The sequence below is a fragment of the Myotis daubentonii genome, chromosome 17 (assembly GCF_963259705.1).
Source record: "Myotis daubentonii chromosome 17, mMyoDau2.1, whole genome shotgun sequence".
In the NCBI taxonomy this organism is placed as follows: Eukaryota; Metazoa; Chordata; class Mammalia; order Chiroptera; family Vespertilionidae; genus Myotis; species Myotis daubentonii.
The window spans coordinates 20,889,024-20,901,301 of NC_081856.1; positions in this window are offsets into that span (position 1 = coordinate 20,889,024).

Here is a 12,278-nt window from a genome sequence, read left to right on the forward strand (position 1 = left end):
ACAAGCCTTTTCTTACCCTCAAATCATTTTCTTGAATCAAATATGTAGCTCTTGTTATCTTCCAAAGAAGAGATAAAAAATTTTAAATGTGGCCTGTTATCAGCAAATTAAAACAAAATTTCCCCGATATTGCATTTATTACTAAAACTTCACTTCCTATTGTGGTTCTATATACTTTGATGAGGTCATTGTGTCTGGAGCCTCTTAAAAGGGGAATGTAACTTAATAAGAGAAGTAGTGCTAGACTTAAATATTTTCATGAAAAACGAATAAACAAACTTTTTCTGTGCTTCTTTTGAAAGGAGGTAGTAGAAGCAGTAAGTATGTAGGCAGAAAGCCTGGTAGACATACGAATAAAACATTATTGATTCTACAAGGTAGATACATTTGTCCTAAGAATCCTAAGAAGGAAAGCTTTTTTATGCTGACTTATTTTAGCTTAATCACTATGAATACATTAACTGGTAAGACAAAGCCAGAAGGATTGTACTAGTAATCTTCATGTAACTAATAATAGCAGGATTTATACATGCATATGAAAGGATCACAACTGGATCAAATAGTTTGCTAAAATGAAGAAAATGAGTACTGTAAAAATTCATAAAATTTATAGAGGAAAACGTTCATCTCATAGTTTGATTGCATATATTAAGAAATCAACATCAACATTTTATATTTATTGTCCAGACAACTGATTTATTCCCAGTAAGCAGTGGATTTTATTTGTTCAGCCCTCTGTATACCCTGGGTGGAGAGCAAATTTATAAGCATAATTTGGGGATTCATAATTTTTAATCACTTAGAAATCACTTGAATCACTTAAAGCTGAGAAATACTTTGGTGGGAGTTGATGCTTAAAGTTCATAACTCCTGTATCTGGAGGTCAGTGGTAAGTTTGGTATTCCTAACAATCTCATGATAATTATTTTGAATATATATCCATCAGCCACAAGAATTTATAAAATGTCTCCATTGATCGGTAAAATATATGAGTTGGATTTCAATATGCAATGATGTAATACCTAAATGTGGACTCTGAAATGTTATCATTCAGAAGACATTTCAGCTGGCTTATTATTCTGCAAAAAAATCAATTTTATAGACAACATTCTGCATTGAAAAAGAACCAGAAAAAAATTTCTCTGTGTGATTCGGGGCCACAAATGAGAGTGAAAGCAAGAATTATGTTTTCCTTTGGGGTTTATAGCACTGGAGATACAATGCTGATGACTGACTATCAATTCTGACAACCTGAAGGTTAATTACTTACCCCATATTTCGGGTCTGCCAGAATAGGATTCTGCTATGCATTTATTTAGGAAAGTCTGAAATATTCACTTTTTTTTTTTTGTAACTTTGACTCATAGTAATGCAACTCTAATGACTTCATAATTTTTTTCCTATGCAATCCTTAGTTTTGATTTCTTTAATTTTCTCCTTTGTTCTTTTTCAAGGATGCTCTTGCTGCTTTTTTTTTCTCTTCATCTTCAGATCTTGGCAAACAGCATAACACTTAAGAATAACACTTAGCTCAGAATAAGAGAAATTGAAAAATAAAGCAAGCTAGATGTTATGTGGATCGCGTCCAGATACTGTAGTCTGTAGCTGCACTCAAAGTGTTTAAAAATTGTGATTTATCTTTACAAGATAAAACTTGGCGCAGCTTTGGCCTGCTCAGTTAAACCATTGGGAACAAGAAATTAAGCAAGAGTATTCTAAAAAAGATATTTAAGATGCTATGAATGAAATAGATTAAATTACGTTAGGTTTATATATAAAAAAGAAAAATGTAGTGGTGGCCATGACTATGCTGTTTGGATTGATATTTAATTTTTAAGCTCTCTGAAATTTTATACACCAAAGTGCACTAAGTGGGAAAAAAAGAAAAGGATGCTCTGAAAGGAAGAAGGGGAAAATTTGACTCTAAGAAGCATTAGTTAATGTGCTTGTAGCCTAGTATAAATAAAAGGATGCCAAATAAAGACCAGCAAGTAAATCTATTAGGAAATAAAATCTATATGCTCTTTCATTCATTCATTCATTCATTCATTCATTCATTCAACACATTTACTACTGAGCCCCTATCAAGTGTTGGGGCAGTTTTTTACTGTTTTCCACAATAATAAAGCTTCAATTCTAGGTGAGGTGATAGATGACAAGTGGATGTCAGGTATTGGGTTGTGAATAAATGATTTTTATAAAACCCTTCTAATTCTGAAACGTCTATGATTATTTCTCCTTTGTTTTCTCTTGGGTTTATTTTGGCAAAAGCTCAGCTATATTTGCCATGTTTTTCTATTCATTTGTACTTGGATCTCATAACTTTAGATTGATTGATGACTCCCATATTTTTAGCATTTGAAGAACCATTCTGCAGTATTTTTATTTTTATTTTTATTTTGGTCTCATAACCCAAGATTTAGGGTGGACACTGGTGATGATGAAACAAATTTACATTGAATACAGTCATCCTGAATCCAAAGTACATAATGGAAAAGTTACCCTTTTCCCACAGGAAGTAATGGGGTTGTTGAATAGAAAGAACTGTTCACCCTTTCTAAGCCAAATAGAATTTTTATAGAATACATTGGTGAGATAGAACCAGGCTTTCTGTCTTACCTCTATTCCCCATTTCTGGACTTAAGTTAATGGCTCACATTTTTATCTTTTAACATGGAATATGCAGGGATTTCAACATAATGTCTAATATACAGTAAAAGTGACACAATGTGCAACACTTATCTTTATGTGTAATTACTCAGTTATGCCTAGTTTCTCAATATTTTTTAAAATAAGGTTTGGAGAATAACTCATAGAAATGAAAACATTTGGATTTTTATAAGATGATAACATTGTGAGTGATTTATTTTTTCTAGTATTATTTTATATTACTTCTATACATTTTATTAATGTGGTCACTATATAGTTTATATCATACAGAAAGATTAAAATAAACTTTCTTATAATTCTCCATTAAAGTGTCCCTTTTGGTTTCCACAATGGGGCCTGTTGCTATCTTTGCAGGGTACAAGTGGAGACTATATGATGGAATATTTGAAATTTATAAATCAAGTAAACAAACTTTATGTAAAACTTTCTATCCTATTTTCTGGGCAAATACATCTTCATAGGAACCTGGAAGACCAGGTTTAAATATAGAATTCCCAGACTCCCCTCACTGTATGCACCGAAACACAGAGGGACTGGCCCTTAGTCCCCATAGCCTGACTGCTTTACATTGTCTTTGTATCCCCCACGCACATATGTGTATACCTAGGCTGAACTTCCTAGCTCTGTTAATGCCAACTCTCCTCTCCTCCACCAGCAGCCATTCCTTGCCCATTCCTCAGGCTGATAAGTGGCACATTTTCCTTGGTTCAGACAAATACTGGCATGAGCCATGGATGCACGCTTGTGGATGTTGTGGAGTGCCATTTCCCTTGAACATGATTCAGGGGTGGAGTATACGCTGGAGGTTGGTGTACGCCTTTGGTCCAATGGACTCATACCCCTGTGAAAGAGAGTCAGGTGAACCCTTATAAAGCCTTGCCTCGGTAGATTGATGGCACTTGGCAGCGTCATTTTCAGACTTGTAATTTTCCTCCTGTTGAATGGCATTCTTTTCCAATTTTTAGTTATTTGATATTATAATTTGTATTGCAATGAGCATCCCTGAACATGCATCTTGATGGTCACATGCAAAGGTTTATACCAAAGAATAGAACTGCTGAGTCTTAAGGTATGAACATCTTTGACTTTACCTTATAGGGCAAAATTATTTCCCAAAGTGAATGTACCAATTAACACTCCTACTGGTAATGCTCCCAGTTTGCTACAGCCTCACAAATACTTGTCAGCCTTTCATTTTGCCAAACCGATGGGTGTGAAATAGAACCCTGTAACGTTTTTTTTCTCCTTAATTGCTAATGAGATTAAGCACCTTTTTACATGTTTTTTGGCATTTTCCTGTTCTGTAAAGTTCCTGCTAATGTATTTTGTTTATTTTCTATTAGGTTGTTTGAGTTTTTCACATTGGTTTATAGGAGAATTTTCAGGATCAGCATATACATGTGCACATACATAATTGATTGCACACTGGATAGGACGGCACGTGTTCATCATGTTCATGTTTGATCCATTTTATGAACTTACTTGCTAGTATGCAGGCAGGGCCTAGATCTGGAGTAGGGCGGAGGGTCCATTCTTTCAAAATCCCACATGGTTGTGCACAACTTCAAATCACCATGCACACACTTGGGAAAGCTAACACTGAGCTCCGAGCTTCTTGTAAAATCACTTCTCTCTCTGCCTCCAATCTTGAAGGCTCAGTTCCTACCTCTGCTTAAAATGATGGCCTCACCTAAGAGGTTGAAAGAGGGCATTGAGGATTTGTTGTTGGTATGTGTGCCCATTATCTTGAGGAAGGCATGAGTACATGTGTGCACATAGTTAAGTGAGAATGTGGGAATGTGGGATATAAAAGCCATGGATGAGGCCTACTGAGGTAATTCAGATTGTACAAAATTAAACCCACAAACAATTTGAGTTATGATGCCTTTACTAACTTGTCCAAAGGTGCCATATGGGCCGCTAGTGGCAAACCAAGATTATTTATGTATTTTATCTCACCTCGTGGCTTATATGTTGACCTTTTTTACATTATCTTAAAGTTCTCAATTCTAATGTAGTCAAATTAATTGGTTATTCCACTTATGGCTTGAATTTTTTTTCACTTTAGAAATTCTTTAGTGAAAAGTCATAAAGTTATTTTCTTTTATTGTTTTCTATAAATTTTTATTGACTTATTTATGACATTTAAATCTTTAATGTGTTTGGAATTGATTTTTGTGTAAGATACGTTAAAGATCCATTGTAATAAAAAGTATCAACAAAAATATTGAAAAGACCATTGATTTTAGAAACCAATTTAGAGAGAATTTTTAGATGATAGTATTTCAAAACATGAACATGATGTATATTTCTCTACTTAAGTCTTTTTTAATGCTTATCAACATTATTTTTAAAAATTATCTAAGGATTTAGTATGCAGATTTTATTAAACATCTTTCTTGATACTTCATAATTTGCATACTATTATAACTGATGCATTTTAAAAAATACATTTACTAACTATATGATTCTGACATATTAAAATGTAATTGACTTGTATATTGACAATATTTAAATCTAGGAAGGCTGAATTTTTCCCATTGATTCTAAATAGTTTTCTAGTGAATCATCTAATCTGTATGTAACAAAAAAAGATAGTCTTGGTTCTTTTTTTCTAATTCATTTTACTTCTTTTTTTTTGTTTTACTACACTGTTTAGGATTGTCAAAATGTTGTTGAATAGAAGTGGTAGAAGTGGGCATTTTTTACCTGATTCTGATAGTCATCACTCAATTTTTACTAATAAGTATAATATTTGATGCACATTTTGTGTAAATTGTGTATATCAAGCTAAGGAAGTTTTCTTTTATTCTCATTTTTTGGGGGAAAGCATTTTTATCATAAAATGGGTATTAAATTTTATCAAATGCTTTTTATTTATCTATTGAGGCAAGCATATAAATAAATTACCTCCATTATGCCATTAATATGATGAATTGACATTTCTCATATTAAATAACTTTTCATTGCTAGGATAAATTCAGCATGTTAATGATCCATTTTTTAAGATCTCTATTTCATGCTTGCTTATCATTTTGTTATTTTTGCTCTTATCTTCCTATTTCCTTCTTTCTTCATTCATTGGTTTTATTTATTTTTTCTATAACCGAAGTGAGATGATTAGCTCATTAATTTCCACTTTTATCTACAATTTATTTGAAGCTATAGATAGATATGCCTCAAGGTACCACTTGGGCAGTATCCCACTGATTTTAATAAGATTTTCATTATTGTTTAAAGATATTTATAAATTTTTATTTATTTGATTCATTCACAAATTAGAAGTGTGTTCCTTAATCTCCAAGCTCTTTCTAAAAAAAGTTTTTATAATTATATTTGGTTATTGATTTCTAACGTATTTACTCTATAGTGGGATAAAATATGGTTTCTATATTAATATTTTGGAAATATTTTAAGATTTGTTTTATGGCCCAGATTTCATAAACATGACTATGTGATTAAACTGTATATTCTCTAGTTTTGGAATACATGTTTTCTATATGGCCATTAGATAAAGCATGTTAATTATTTCATTCAGAACTTTTATATCCGTTTTGATGTTTTCTCCCCTTCATCAATTAGCTACTTAAAAAGTTGTAGTAAAACTTTTCAGTATGGTGGTGGGCTTGTCCACTTACTGAAATTATTATCATTTTTACTTTATTATATTATTTTAAGGTTTTGTGAGTCAGTAATATAAGCTTAGAATCATTATATTTTCTTATGAAACAAAACTCACTGGTGTTTGTTTGTTTTTTTAAATCACTGGTAGCTAAATTGTTTCTTTTGATAAGTAATTATTTTATCAACAATTTACTTTCAGCCCTAACCGGTTTGGCTCAGTGGATAGAGCATCGGCCTGTGGACTGAAAGGTCCCCGGTTCAATTCTGTTCAAGGGCATGTACCTTGGTTGCGGGCACATCCCCAGTAGGTCATGTGCAGGAGGCAGCTGATCAATGTTTCTCTCTCGTCAAAGTTTCTAGCTCTCTATCCCTCTCCCTTCCTCTCTGTAAAAAGTCAATAAAATATATTAAAAAACAACAACAATTTACTTTCAACCTTTATGAATCCTCTTGTTTTAGATACACGTCTTGAAACTAATGTGTGGCTGAATTTTCAAAAGTTCAGTCTTGCTATCTTTGTTCTTTAACCAAGATATGTAGTCTGTTTTCTTGGATTAATATTTATTTGCTTTTCTTTCTATCATTTTTTTTCTTGGAATGTGATCTTTCTCTGTGTTCTTTTCCCTCTTATTTTACCTTCTTTTAAATTTATTACTACTTTCTCATGCAAAATTCTTCTTTTGTTATTAATTCTAAATTATACATTGTATTTTAAGAGATTCCCCTAGAAATTTTATATATTTTTTTTTCAAATCAAAATTATAAATTTCCTGGCTCTTTTGTTATATCACTTTTATATACTGATGCTGTGTATTTTAATTCTATAATTTTTATTTTATTATTTTATTTTTTACAGGTAATGTCAGTTTCAATATATTTGCAAACTTACCACTTTTTTAGTTCTTTATCCTTTTTTGCACTTCACACTATCAATAGGTGGAAAGTATATCTTTTATAATTTTTATTAGCACACCTTTCTTTATTAAAAACTTTAGGGATATGTATAACAGAGTTTATTCGAAGTCCAGTATGGTCTGGCCAAACTGCCTTTTACAACGTGAACAGAAAACCTGCGGAAAAGGCAGAGATGCTATGAAATCACTTTAATTCAGTTCTCTCAGCATCACCAGCCGCCAGGCAGACCGTGGAAGGTACCATGCTCCATGTTACAATACTGGGCTTGTAATTGCTCGTATTAAAATATACATCCGTGTCAGCATTTGCTGCCCTCATGTCTCACAACAGGTTTAAAAAAATTATAAATATTTACACCCTTGTCCCCACCCCAACATAAAAACTCATGGGTCCAAGCCCTAAGAAGAGGCGCCAGCCTGCACAGGGAAGCCCCTTGTGTGCAGGACCACACCAGGTAACGGGGACAGTTAGTGCTTGAGGACTGTCGTTTCACTTTAAGGAGTCCCAGCATTAAGGACAGACAAATAGCTGAAAACCTTGGTCCAAAATTTGCAGGAATAAAGAAACCCTGCATGTTTAAGAGCGCTTGTCCTCCCAGACAGAGCACCGGGTAGGTGTAAGGCATCTGGAGGGCTCAGGCCTGGGCTTGCTAGGAGGAACCAGGCTCCTCAGTGCCCCCACTGTGACTGCCCTGGAAACTAGATCCTATCCTGTCCAGGAATAAAACAAAAAGTGCAGTATACAAGGTCATACAAGGAGGAAATCGACTACACTCATACCATTTTTTATCAGCTTGCTATATAAACTGTTAGTTAAAAGATTTCTTTTGCATATAAATGAAGATAGAATATTTGGTCAACTGGAAATATTGCTAGACATAGATGTCTGCTACTGCCTCAAAGCACAATACAGAGATTTATGACGAGACAAAGCTCCACGCGGAAGAAGCCCAGGGACGCACCCTCGGGGGTCTCTGCCAGGAGAGGCACCTCAAGTCAGGGATGGGGAGAATCACAAACTTGATTAAATGGAGGATGGGGAGGTCAGCAGATTCTGCAGCTCGCAGTCTCCCTCCATACCAAGCACATGAAACCTGCGGGAAGCTGTCCCCTTAGTCCCCAAACCTCTCCACAAGAAGGCCCTGCCAGAGCAGTGGGGTTTGGGAACCCCCACCCCCACCCCGCAGGCTGCAGAAGGCACCGGCGTACTGCCCACCGGTCACCAGGCACTCCATCTCCCAGAGATGAGCAAGGTGAATTATTTTTTTATTTTTTTACAAAACACAAACTGATTTCTCTTTTTAAAAAATCTGATTTTTTTTAGAAGCATAGAACAGACTGGTATCTCAGAGGGCAGTGGAGGGAGGGTGGGTGAGTGGAAGAGGTCAACCAAAGAACACGTATGCATATATGCATAACCCATGGGCACAGACAATAGGGTGGTAAAGGCAGGGCTAGAAGAGGTCAATGGGGGAAAAAGCAGATATATGTATGTAATACTTTCAACAAAAAAGATTTTTTAAAAATCTGATCTTTCAAGGTTACTTTAGCTGCTTTCAAAGTGCCTATTTTCTGGAATGATGAAAGTTGTTGCTGGGACTGTAACAAAATATATTTTGAAATATATTTTTGATGGGTACAAAGATTCTAGGTTTATAGTAATTTTGTCATTGTAGTTATTATTCATATTAGTTTTCTCTTGCCGTGTAAAAAATTACCACAAACATAGCACAGCTACTGTTTGTTAGCGCCAGTACTATAGGTCAGAATTCTGGCATGGTATGGCTGGTTCCTTCAATCAGGATCTGTAAAGACTGAAATCAAGGTGTTGTCTAGTTTGACTTTTCTTCTGGAAGCTCCGGGGAAAGTTCTTCCAAGCTCATTCTTTTTGGCAGAATTAAGTTCCTAGTGGTTGTAGGACTGGGGTCTTCTAAGTTTCCTTCCAGGCTGTTTGTGGGAGGCTGCTCTCGGTACTTAGAGAATGCCCATAGTCCTCTTCCACCTTTAAACCAGATCAAATCCCCTGTCTTTGATCTCTAGACCAGATTTAATGAGTTCATGTCGTTACGTGAGATAGATCTGCGTAACCTCTCTATCTTAAGGTCAACTAATTTGGAATTTTAATTGCATTTCAAAATGTGATTTATAATTCACAGTAGTGTTTGATTAACTAGGAGAAGATGTGTGTCTGCCAGAGGCAGGGAATATTAGAATTTAGGCTACCAGATTACTACACAAACTTCTAGTTTCCATTTTTATTGTAAAGAAGTTAATTTTTCAGTCTAATTCTTTTTCCTCTGAAGGTGACCTATCTTCGCTCTCTATTGTCTTTGCTTTGGCATTCTCTTTGACTAGCTATGAGCTTCATATCATATGTACAGTTTGGAATTTGTTAGGTTTCCTGGGTCTATATCTTAATGTCTTTCTAGCTTTGGAAAATGCTCTACCATTATCTGGTGGAATATTATGTCTCCTTTATTCCCTTTAGCTTCATCTGGGTCTCAGATGCCACCTGTTTAAGACCTGTTCTCCTTGTCCTCCCTATCTCTTATTCTCCCTGTTATATTCTCTATCTCATAATTTCCCTGTGATACATTCTAGGTAATATTTTCTGTTCTATATTCTAATACATAATTACCTCTTTGCCTATGTGTAATCTGTTATTATAATTCCATACTGAGTTTCTAATTTCAACATATAAACTTTTGATTTCTTGTTTAGTTATTTCCTTTTGTGTCTGATAACTCCAAACTAATGTATTTATAACTTTGTATGCTTTCTCTCTCTCTCTTTTGATGCCTTCTTTCTTTATGTATTTACTAGAGGCCCGGTTCACGAATTTGTGCACAGGTGGGGTCTGGCCAGCCTGCCCCGTCAGGCCTGGCTGGCCTGGGGGAGGGGCTGCGGGCAGTTGGTGGGCCAGCCCCATTCCTGGTCTAACACCCAATTGAACTCCAGGTTGAATTACTGGTCGAGGGGACAATCTGCATATTTTATTATATAGGGTAGTTATAAAATTGTTTAAACCAAATGCTCATATTCCTTGAGAGTGTGATAATTCTTTGAAACCTGGATTGAAGGTTGATTCCTTCAAGAGAAAGTTTATTTTCCTTTTACTCGATATTTATGGATACTCTCAACTGAGCATTGCTTTAAAGTTAATCCTTGACTTGATGAATGTTTTGTTTTAACTCCCTAGTTAATGAGAATTATGGTTGCAGAACCAAGATGGCTTGATAGTGACTACAAATTCTTGAAGGAAACATTTTTTTTTCTACACATAGACCTGAATTTCAATTGTTAAGCCATGATTTCCTACACTCAGAGGATGACAGTGCAGGAATATGTCTAGGTTACCCTTATCTTGAGATTGTAGCCTTTGAAGGCCAACTTTATAAAGAAGATTGGGGTGTTTTTATTAGATTGCATTTCTTGAGCAGATTCTGTGCTTTGTTCCTTGTCAGATGTGCCCTGAGAAATCGTATAAAAAACAAAGTTCAAATTAACTAGATTTTGTTAAATTCTTTATTCTCTGGGCTCCTGGATTTCATTATTTTTGTTTTTTTACTTCTTATGATTGATTATGCCTTATTTTCTTGCTAGCTCATCCATGCATTTAGCAAGTTTTAAAAATGTTTTATTCATATTTTGGTTGTTTTAGTGGAAGGATTAAACAAAGTATTTAATCTGTCATAATGCCAGAAATAGTTGTTCTTCAAAATGTATATGTGGGATATGTGAGTGTGTGCGTGTGTGTGTGTGTGTGTGTGTGTGTGTGTGTGTTTACTGGTTAAAGAGTGATTAAAAATTTAATGAGTTTTTACTGTGTTCTAAGCACTAGAGATACAATGATTCTTTAGTAAAATAGATATGATTCTTGTCCTTACAGATTCACTAACTTAAAGGTTAGTCCAGTGAGAAAAACAGACCAAATAACTAAACAAATAAATCAATTTACTTTCCCCACGTCCACTGGTTATTCCGATAAAGCTTCTATATTTCTCCTTGTGTTACATTTAGTCTTTTTCATATTTATTCTTCCTATTGTATGTATAGTTCAATACATTGTCAGAACTTGGGACAAATAATGTCCCATTTCCACTTACCATGTATTATCTGCCCTACTCCCTTCCCCAAAACATAATAAAGTGAACTATAAGGGACTCTGGAAATGTAAAAAAAAAAAAAAGTCCAGGACATAGTAGGTCTTTGGCGGTGGGAGTTTGAGTCAAAGTAAGGGAGGCCCTTTTCATCCTGAGTTGTTTCATTGTAGGATGCAGGGCTGGTATTCAGAAGGTATTCACTGTGCTCCGGTGCTGTCTTTCATAGCCGGTATCCCAATTTTGGGGTGTCTTTCTAATTGGTTAGATGCTTGTGCTATTCTAGCTGTTGAATATTTTGAATATCATCTTCGACTGCTTTGGTGAGTTTTAGATCCTTTTTAGTGCCACCTTATATCACACCAGCTACGCCCAGAGCCCCAAATCAGCAGGAGAGGACACACTCTACTCTTTCCTTCCAAAGTGTGGAGCCTGTAACAGAGCCAACACCTGATCACAGCATCTTCCCTCATTGTTTGGGAAAGAACAGGATCCATCTACAGGACTGAAGCAGATCATGCTCAGCATCTAACTCGCTGCAGGAAATCGGGCAGAGAGCCTTATATTTATGAATGTGCCTTTCTGTAAAGCCAGCTTACCTCTGGGCTTCCAGATCTGACCTACACTTAGTGTCAGTCTGTCCTCTGTGTTTTAATCCACTTCTTGGGACTGACCCCAGTGTTCCTAGGCCACATATCTGCAGGACCCTTTTGATTCACTGCTGTTTTATTCTGGTTCTTCATGGTGATATTCCCTTAGCTGTTGCTCTTCACATGTCAGAGAGTCAAAAAGAATTCGGTACATATTCTCCTGTTTGGAGCTTATGGGCTCTGTTTTCTGAAACAGGTGTTTGCCTTGCTCCCAAACTTTGTTTTAATTTATACACATTTATTGAGGTCATTTTTCACCCTGCTCTAGATTTAACAGCTGTATTTATTTTTCTTTTTGTTCATGTATCACGGATTGAAGA